A 10,939-nucleotide genomic window follows, 5' to 3' on the forward strand; every position below is an offset into this window, starting at 1 on the left:
ATTGTAAATATTTTTAAAGTGTTTAGTAATAGTGCTAGTTGTTATTTGTTTCTCTGTTACCTTTTTATGACTTTCGAAAACCCTTTTCTTTGTCCTGAGGAAGGGGCAGATCGTTTTGAAAATTTGACATTTTTTTATTGTTCGTGTCGTTAGTTTTTTTAGTGCTTTCTATTTATATAGAGTACATGTATTCACATTTTGATGTGACTACTATAGTAGAGAATTAATATCAAGTACTTGTAAACCGGGACGACTCATATCTCTACTGCTTTAGTTCATTTGATAAGACTATTTGCAATGGCGTCGTATGGTCTGTCACTGCTGGTAACATGGATTGGTATGCAATTTATATATTTCAATCTATCGATTGAATATTTCACCAGGATAAGTAAAGAGTTAGTGAGTTTTTAAATTATTTTATTTGAAACCCATTCTAGAATTCAACAGAAGAGTCGGGTTTTAAATGTACATCAGTATATTTATAAAAACAAGTATTATGTGTAAATATTTATTACCGTACATAAGAAGATAAAGTGAAAAAAGGCATACAAATCATGAAATATTTTTTGTCCTTCCGAAGAGAACATTTCAAAATTATACTGTAAAATGTTAATATACGTGGTATATATATCAGAATAACTCTTGTAAAACATTTATTTCTGAGAGTGAATTTGAGAATGACCATTTATTGATTTCACCAATGTTTTACAGCTTATTGTCAAATATCTATAATCTGTATTTCAAAATCATACGGAAAATTGCAGCAAGTACGTTTGTGTGGTGCTAGGCCTCTAATGTTGAACTTTTTGACCTTTTTTGCACTTATTCACATCTCGGCAATTTCATTTCATATTTCTGCCCCCTGCATGAAAGATAAATTATTATATAATTCTTTCATGTAAGTAAACTGAATCTTATTCGTAAAGAAACAATCATGTGTTAAAATCACTATTGCCCACTAATTGTTGAAGCAATAAATTAAAAAAAACCTACATTTAATGTAATGTACAAGTTACATGTACTCTCTGAAAATAGAATGCCGATCCATTTACTAAGAAATACATAATACCGGTAATAGAAAAAAAAAACTCTATTAAAATCTTTGAAATGTAGCACATAATTTCATAATATTCATGTGTATCAGAATGACAGTGTATTATAAAGCTACTACTCTTATGGTAAAGAACATTTGATATTCATTTAAAAGAAAAAAAAAACCCAACCCTTTATACTATACATAACATGGTGAAATTCAGCATAAACTCATGCGTTTTGGTTATCCAGAAATGGAAAAAAATTATTACCCAAAAAGAACAAAAAAATTGGGTTATGAAAAAGAAGAAAAAATGTTTTCACAGTGTATTAATTTTACTAGACTCAAATATTTAAAATCTAACGTGAACCTGGCCCCAGTAACATGAAAGAAGCTTAGACTTAAGTCAATTTTTCCATCGCCTGTATAGTGTTTATTAATTACTGAATTAATCTCAAAATTTGCACAGAACAACACTTTTGTTAATCAATAATGAAACATATTTAAAAATAATTTTGATCTGCTTGACTTCCAAACCATTTAAGTACAACATGACGATTTTGACTTAAGCTTAAGTTGCTTCATGAGCCTGGGGCCTGGTGTTTGAAGTCTGCCTTGATACACTATACACGTTGGACCTACCTTTGCAGTAGCCTACAGCAGTTTTATCCAATCAGAAGCAGCGCATTCGACATGCTCAGACAATTTCTTTATGGATTGTTCATTACTACAACCAGAAATGTGTTCACATGACTGTGTGGCTAATGTATTATGCGCGGGTTTCTGTAACACTTGTCGTAAGTATAAATGTTAGATATTGTTTTCCAATGAAACTAAATCTATGGGGATATTTAGATAGAGTCAATTAAACAATACAAACGTTGAAGCAGAGCAAAAACTGATGTATAAGATATCAGAGATGGAATCGGGTGCCATGGAAGAGTGAGCATCAAAAACTTCTCTTGGACGGTATGGCTAAATCAAAGGTCATAAAATATTTGGGTTCTCATACGAAAAACTAGTATAATTATTAGTATTTCATTTTCAAGTTAAAAACTCAGAATATCTTAAAAGTTCTTTGAAGTGAAGTTTAACTGTGTTTTCATATTAACTGTTTTAGGAAGGAAATGCTACAAATGTGACGCCGTGAACAGACCAGAGGACTGTCATAATACAACCGTATGTGGGGCAGACCAGGTAACGAACTGAAAATCAACCAGAGCAAGTTAGTGGGTGCGTTCAGAGTATTTCCAGTGGTAACATCACCTCTTTGCCAATGGTAACAATTTTTACCGTTGGTACCATTGGACCCATATGTACTCTGAACGAGTTTTGGGTAGAGTTGGTAGGAAACTCACCAATGTTAACAATGGCACCATTGGTGTACCTTTTGTGACATTGGTGTATACCATTGTTAACATTGACAGATTTCAGAAGAAAAACCAAGAGTTTTATTCTTGCTTCATGCATCATTTTGCAGCAAAAAAAAAAATGCTTTCAAAAATACTTTTTAGTAAAGTACTTCTCCGCAACAGAATTTTTCTCCAACTCGTCTTCCTGATTGTCAAATCGACTCAAATGTAAAATAATTAAATTAATAAAATTTTGATTTTACATTTAATACACTTAAAAGTTATTAAAATAAATATTCTGAAACTTTCAGTTAAGAAAAACCACATTTAAAAAAGACGTTTCACACCTATATACACAGAGTTTATGTATATTAGTGATTAGGTGTGGTAAAAACATTACATGATTTGTTACTTTTTCAACTTTTTCCCCGAGGGATAACTTTCATAGAATAATCTTGTTAATATTAATTTTATAGATAGAAAACGATTTATAGAGTAAAAATGAACTAAAATAAGCATAAAATTTATTAAAATTTACCAAATACCGCCCCGTAAACCTAGAATCTCTAAAAGTTCTCTTTGTAGGACCAACTTGATGTACCCGCCATTTTGTTTGACGTCATTAAAAAAGTTACCATCGCTAACAGAGCTCTAGTTTGTCTGCAGAAAAATCTACCTATGGTAATTTTATTCGGCAAACTTTGGTACCATTGGCTTACCAATGGTAACGAACTGAAAATCAACTTTTGATAGCCAACAAGTTACGCACCCATTCTGAATTAATTTTAAATTGAAATTTCTTTTGTTTCTTAGGCCATTAAATAAATCATGTGACATTAAGAGATAGGTAACAGCTAGGCATTAAACTTTACCTCGAAATAAAAAAGGAGACAACTTTAAGTTACACCGTATAAACCTCCAAACTATACTTTTGTAGGTCTGTATTGTAACTCAGACTTTTACTGAATCCCTGGAGGAAAAATTCAGGTTAGGATGTGTCGACAAGAGTGTGAGTAACTTTTTATTACTTTCATGCTTCTTTACTTTCAATCTAATTAAAATCAGATCCTTTGATCCGCGAGATCCTTTGATCCCCGGATCAAAGGATCTGATTTTAATCAGATCGGTTTACTTTGAATTATACTTTTTGAAAGATTGAAAAATTGATTTACAGTGTACTACTTTGCGCTCTTTGAAAATCAAAGTATACTAGAGGTTACGGTGTGATTGTTTGTCCTAACAACCCTATGATAAAGTTTTGTTGTACAGTACTAAGTATACTATGAACTGGGGTTTAACCTTTTTTCATTTGCGTGATTTTTGCAGACATGGCGCTTGTCAGTTTTTCTTTCATTTGATTCTAAGGGGGGGGTAAATTTTTTTGAGACGGATTATTTATTTTCAACTGTCAAGGACAGATTATTTATTTTCAAGATTTCGAGGACAGATTATTTATTTTCTTCTTTGTCTTACGTACTTTGATCGATTGATTCTAAAAACTTAACAATTACATTTCATAGAATGAAACTATTATATAACGTTCGTTCAGCAAACTTTTTGTTTGAAGCACTGGTGGAGGCCAAAGGGAAACCCAGAATCTCTTGGGTTTTCGGGTATTTTAAGAATAAAACCAGGACAATTATACATGTAGTGGTATATGGTTATTATGCAAAGTATGATTTTAATATTGGTCATGTCCAGTACAAAAGGTCGATAGCCCCCGATGGTTTTTGGATGTTGAGTAAAACCAGGCACAATTATGTACAAATTGGACCCGGATGTCACTACAGTATATCCAATCACAGGTAAGCATTTCAAAATCCAGTTTCCTTTTGAAAATCTTAGAGGTGGAAGAAGACACATAATTATGGATTGCAACTCCTGTGAAATAAAGAAGACCATTCATAGATTTAATTCTATGGTTTAGATAGTGTATGAGGATTTTTATATAACTGTTTTATGCAATTTTGTTTTACTAATTAATCATGTTTAACAGAGAAAGTAACCACGCCTGCAGCATCGCCATTGGAACTCTGTCAAGATATCGATGACAAATTCTGCTCCCATGGCGGGAGAAAGGAATGCCATATGTCCTGTTTTGAACAGATGTGTCCTGTCACGTGCGGGAGATGCAGTAAGATCATTGGATGTGTGTGATTGTATGTAGTTCAACATCCCTCGAGAGAATTTTTCACTCGTATGGAGACGCCACCACTTGCCGGTGGGGAGCTGCAATTTTTGTCCTTTACTCGGTACCTACGGCCATTGAGCATTTGAGGGGTCTCATTTTTTCGTGCCAGCACCTACTGCGACACGGGACCTCGGTTTATACGGTCTCATTCGAAGGACCGGTCTCCATGTCCCACAGTGGGTTTCGAACCCGTCGCGGGTAAAGATCAACTCCATTCTTCGCGACTCTAGAGCAGACGTTCTAACCACTGCGTCACGCGGGCGACCATTGATGTGAAATATGTGGCGCCGTCTTGCTGTTGTCTTCCTTACTCAACTATTAATGTATCTATACTTGATTTTCTATGATTGTGTCGACATACGAGAATAGTTACGTCGACATGCAACTTTCTATATTGGCAATGAAGAAAACTGAATCCGATAAAAATTTATGTTTTACTTGATAAGCAACTTATTGATGTTGACAATCAACTAATTTATGATGACATGCAACGTATTAAGTATTAATGTTACTATGAACTTACTCATATTGACATGATGTACCTTTTTGTAATGTCCATAACAACCTATACACGTTTCAATTTAGACATAAATTAGTTTCATGTCGACATAAAAAAATTGCAACCTATAAACGTACTTATATTGCTCTTACAGTATACAGTTATCTTGCTTGTAGACATAACCTAGAAAAGGATTGCTATATATTTGAAACTATTAAAAATGAAATAAATGCATGTATTTTACATGTACTGTAAAATCACATACTTTCATGGGGTCAAATTTTCGAGGTTTGAGGAAAAACATTAGGATTCAGAGGATTTAATTTCGCGGTTGGAAAATGTTAAGTAATTAATAGTAATCAATGCATATCAGATTTTACATTTCATGGTGGTTATAAATTTGTGGGTCTCTACATAGCTCTAAATCAACGAAAATTAAACTCCCACAAAAAGTGATTCCACAATATAGAGTCTACCGGATGAAACGAAAGTTTGAAAGTATAATGTTCTCCGAGAATTTGTTTGCATGCTCGAAGAAATGCTGTTTATATTTCCTTCTTTTTTAAAAAGTCCCATTAATTTTTTTTCCCCAAAATCTTTTATTTTAGCTCCAAAAGGACAACGTAAGTAATGGAATCTCGTTCATAAGTTTTTTTTTAAAAAAATTAGAATATAATTCATCTTAAAAATCGGATATGTGTTGAAGTATTTGAAAGTTGTGCTTATTTACAAACAGTGGAGTGTCGTAGTTGCTCTATGGTTGACGACATACGAGACTGTAACGTCACCAGACCATGTAACCAATCCGAGGTGAGATTTATCATCTATTGTAAAAATCACATTTTATTGTGGAGTAAAATTTTCGAGTTTTCAGGAAAGAATAACATTTCGTGGTGGACATAAATTCGTGGGTCTCTTAATACCTCGGAATCAACGAAAATTAAACCCCACCAAAATTAGTGATTTCACAGTAGTTATCCATTGCATCAACATTTTAGATTTTTAACACTTCAGTAAACTTGAGAGCAAAGTTAGGTGCATAAGGCATTTAATTACATAAAAAAGTAATTCCGCTAAGAAGAAGTACTCTACATAACATGAATAATTGAAATACCCCCCCCCCCCCCCCCCCCAAAAAAAAAAACAAACAAACAAACAAACAAACAAAAAAAACAACATGCTAATTCAGTGTTATTAAGCTTAAAAGAACAGTTTTTATCTCTCTCAGGTGTGCATTGCAATTGAAACCAGAGATGCACAAACACATCGAAAGGTTAAACTAGGCTGTGTCAGTAAATCAGTGAGTACATGTTATTAAACAACTTCAGTTACTTTTTCTGAGACCCAATTTCTTACTCATTAACATTTATAAAAAGAATTCATTATTTTTCAGACTTGTGATAATTACAGTTTTACAGTCAGGGAAACTCCAGACACTTCCAACATGGGTCACGTAGACGGATACTGTTGTAATACCACTAATTGTAACTCAGAACCCCTGCCTAGTCCGGGTATTGTCTTATATTTATCATAGTATTCTTGGTTTGAAAATATGTTATGTTGAAATATATAAAGATAACGAACGTATTCAACTCAAATGTCCAGTATCAATGTAAATTTTGAAGAAGAGCAAACACTGACCACTACAACATCAAGAGGTGGGATAGGGTGTCATGGAGGAGTGAGCATCCCTTGCCGACTGGTCAAACCCGCCGTATGCCTCTTGTCATGATCAGAAAAAATAAAACCGGAAAAATCCGTCGATAATTCAGTGTGTAAAGTATGGTTTAACAATTAGTATGAAAAACGTCAGTCAGCAATTTCCCACATGAAAGAGAGAGTTTGCTGATCACTATAGTCGACCTGACTAGAGAACCTACAGAATGATGACTTTAAACAAGACTGCTGATATTCTTGTTTCATCATTCCGATCATGACAAGAAGCACATTATGACCACTCTAATCGGGTATCTGCACTTAACCAACAATACTATGTGGGGGAGTTACTGCATAACGAACAGTATTCAAGCTCAAAAGTTCATCAAACAATACAAATTATGGAGCAAAGCCAACAAGGACCTCTGAAACACCAGAGCTTGGATCAGGTGCAATGCTCTTACACTATAGATTTTTTTTAGTTTGGTACTGTTATTCTCGATCTATTTTATCCAGGATGACCTTTGATTATGCTTAATTTTAACTTTTATGGTTTTGTAAAATGCCCTTCCACGGACTTCAATGTTTGTTTGAAGATACTGAAGTGGATTTTTGAAAACTGATTAAAGAATGTTTATAAACTAAAAGTTTCTACTAGAAACTACTACTTCCTCTAGAAAAATTGAGATTGTAATGAGATTTGAAATATCCTTGATGTGAATGAAGCGAGACGTTCTTGAACTGACATATCTGTTTTACCTTAATACCAACTTAATGTAGCAAACCAGTTTTTGAGCATTTCTTTCTCTAGAATCCACGACTGTAGTAACCATGCCGAGCCCTGAACCAAATCCAAGTAAGTCTGTCTAATGTGCTCTTGAGTACATCTCTGTATGTATAAAATGTATTGTGGAATCATCATTTTGAATTGGAGACCAATGTTCTTGGGTCACCCTTTCTCATAGATTTAAATCTTCACAAACGACATATCAATCACCTACAAAATTACATCCTCAATTTGCGTTGCCAAAGAACATTGACCCACACGAATTACAAAAGATTTCACAGTATTTGTTTCTTACAATCTCATCCTTAGGGTGTTCACATCAGATCCATGGATGTCCACACAACTTCGTGAAGATTCTGAATTCCTGCTATCAATTTTCCAACACTAAAGTCAATCATGATGTTACAAATGTACGTATAACAATATAGATGTAAATCAGGGTTGTTTTTAGATGCATCGCAACAAAAAAGGATACTCAGCACTTGCAAAAAAGACAACTTTAATCATAAAATAGGCATTGTTTTCCTTTAAAAAAAAATTCTAGCTGATTTAAAAAAAAAAGAATATACAAAAACTCAGGTCAGTTGGAAGCAATTTCTGTTTGGGGGAGGCATCACATCACAAAAATTCCTTAGCCACAAAATACATCTGGGGATTGCACAAATTTTCTAAATTGATTTCCATTATCACTGTCTATTTTATATGCTGTACCAGGAACATCAACGATAGTTGGAAACGTGGGATAATTTGCATACTAGTAACGGACAAAGCCCGTTATGCATAAATTATCCCATGTTACCAACTATTTGCCCGTTATGCAAATTATCCCATGTTTCCAACTATCGTTGATGTTCCTGGCATACCCAACAAACTAGATAGTGATTCTTTTTATTTCCATTACACTGATAAATAATTTAATTAGATTTAGACTTTTAACTTGAAATGTCTAATAGTAATAGATTTAAACTACACACGGCCTCCCATGTCAATTTAAATAGTTCCCGCCCAACGACGCAAGACAAGACAGCCGCCCGCATGAGATTTACATGCATATTAGGCTTAGCTTCTGACGTTTTAATTGACGAAATTTACATTCCGCTTGAATTATCAAGAAATCAACTCACCAAAACTTTCAGAGTTATCATAGAGGAAACAAATAAAAATACTATAGTATGTACTAGCTAAATTATTGAAGAGGCACTATCAGAAAAAAGAGTGTTATAATTTTTTATCTTCATTTCATACTAGTATCTTGTATCGATTCATGTTTCAGAATTATTTTACAAGACGTTGTAATAGTTGTTCATAGTTTTGTCTCTAAATTTCCAGCACTATTGCCACAGTTCCTGCACTAGACCTATGATACTCAGTACCACGGAAGAGGCACGAGCCATAACTCAGCACATCCTTCAACGTAAGTGCATAGAGAGTTCTGAAAAATTAGAAAAATAAAATTGCAAATACGGCAACGAACCTCAATGAGGCTCGAAAGTCAAATCAGGAGCAGAGCAAGAACGGACGTACATGTTATATAAGAATTTATGATTTACACCCTGATCCTAAAAGATATCGGTACCCTACAGCTGTAAAGGAAAGAAATGGGAAGATCTGGAGACATTTAGTACGAAATCGGAGAAAATGGCCACAGCCCACCCTCTGAATAGATCGTAGTTGATTTTTGATTGACTGATATCCGTTTTGTAGATCACTTACCAATGCCATATTGGACAGACGGGGTTCAACATGGCAGCCAGTTGGTGTGGAAGTCTACCTTAATGCCAGTGATGAGTTCCCTCGTCAACCCGCATGCGCTACATTACAACAACACAAAGCAGTGTCTACAGTTCGGGGGAGAAACACAACTCCATTTAAGTCCTAGTGGACATTTTTATGCGGACAGAAAACCTTGTGGGGAAATGTTTTATACCATTTGTGAATATGCTCTTCAGTAAATTATTTCATACATTACGGAACTTTTGCTCCTGCATATTTATGTACAATTTATTTTAATAATAAAAGATTCAGATGGTCTTATCATTATTAATAAAACCATACATTTGCGCTTGATAATGCTTAGACAAGTTTTTCTCCTGTTTTGCACTTATATGATTGATTGTATATTGTTTAACGTCCCTCTCGGGAATTTTTCACTCATAATTATAGAGACGCCACCACTTGCCGCTGGAGAGCTGCAAATTTTGTCCTACACTCGGCACTCAGGGCCATTGAGCAGGGAGGGATCTTTTATGTGCCAGCACCTACAGCGACACGTGTTTCAGGATGAATTATTTGATTCGCCATTTCCTGATTTTTTTTTCATTTGAAATCCAGTCCATGTCATTGTTTGGTGGCAGTTGATTGATCCAACATTATCTAGAGAAACTTACAGAAAAAATTGTCGAGGGATTCGAAAATCGGGGGATTCAAAACAAACAAAGCGTGAGACTAAATCAATGAATTCGCTTGAAGCGAGGCATGAATAAGAGATCAAAATGACATACAATTATACGTATATATGTAGGTGCAAAACCGGTCCTTCGGATAAGACCGTATAAACCGAGGTCCCTGTTCGACAGTGTTTGCTGCAGCTATATAGACTGTTGGCAGCTCCTGGCTAATGACTTAATTCTGGAACCTGATTCTCATATGCGGTTTTCAAAACTTTTCTGTACACATCCGCATTTTCTCTAATGATTGCAAATTTGCATTGCATTTTTGTGGTTCTGCTTGTACCTTGATATAATTATGGTTTCAATTCTCTTCCTGGAGTTTTTTGGAGAAAAAAATATTTAGACTATTTATACACTTACCCACCCACCCCCACCCCACCCCCAAAGAAAAACTCAAGATTAACTAAAACGATAAATTTGACCAACAACAATCCTCCTTGGTATAAAGAAGTGTCAGATGCAGCTTAATAGCTTGATGTTCAAGGCATTCACGTCTAGTCAATCGTGAGTAGTACTGTGGAAGCCAATGCGCTCAACATGCTGAAGACAGTGTCGACTTGAGCCGAGCACTTGGTATCTGCCATCCTCAGGAATTCCGAGTCAACACGTTCAACGGCGATGTATATTGACTCAGGACCCCTGGCATTGCGAAAAATTTGTCTTAAATTTTCTGTATTGCTTTTCGCTTGCTGATACCACAAAGAAATCAGGTAGGTTTTGTCAACACATATTTAGTACAATTCTCTCTCATCCTACAGTGTAAGGCGTGGTATTCTTGACGCTACATCTCTCGAATGGCGAATAATGCTCATTGGTTAAGAAATTAATATCAGCAACTTCAAATTGTTGTCGACAACGATGAGATGACTTAAGTCCCACCTCTTTGTCATACGAGCTGCTGTAATTGGATCCTCGCTACGTCACTCGTTGACATTTGCCCGAATTTCTATCCCATGTATATTTCAACAGTG

The 10,939-nt window shown here is 34.9% G+C and overlaps 1 pseudogene; it reads left to right on the forward strand.

Annotated features, from left to right (window-relative positions):
* Positions 1 to 283: 283 nt before the first annotated feature.
* Positions 284 to 9,543, forward strand: LOC134238750 (uncharacterized; annotated as a pseudogene).
* Positions 9,544 to 10,939: the final 1,396 nt, after the last annotated feature.

This window comes from Saccostrea cucullata, unplaced genomic scaffold, assembly GCF_032062105.1.
Source record: "Saccostrea cucullata isolate Sc308-1 unplaced genomic scaffold, CSIRO_AGI_Scuc_v1 ctg4961, whole genome shotgun sequence".
Lineage (NCBI taxonomy): Eukaryota > Metazoa > Mollusca > Bivalvia > Ostreida > Ostreidae > Saccostrea > Saccostrea cuccullata.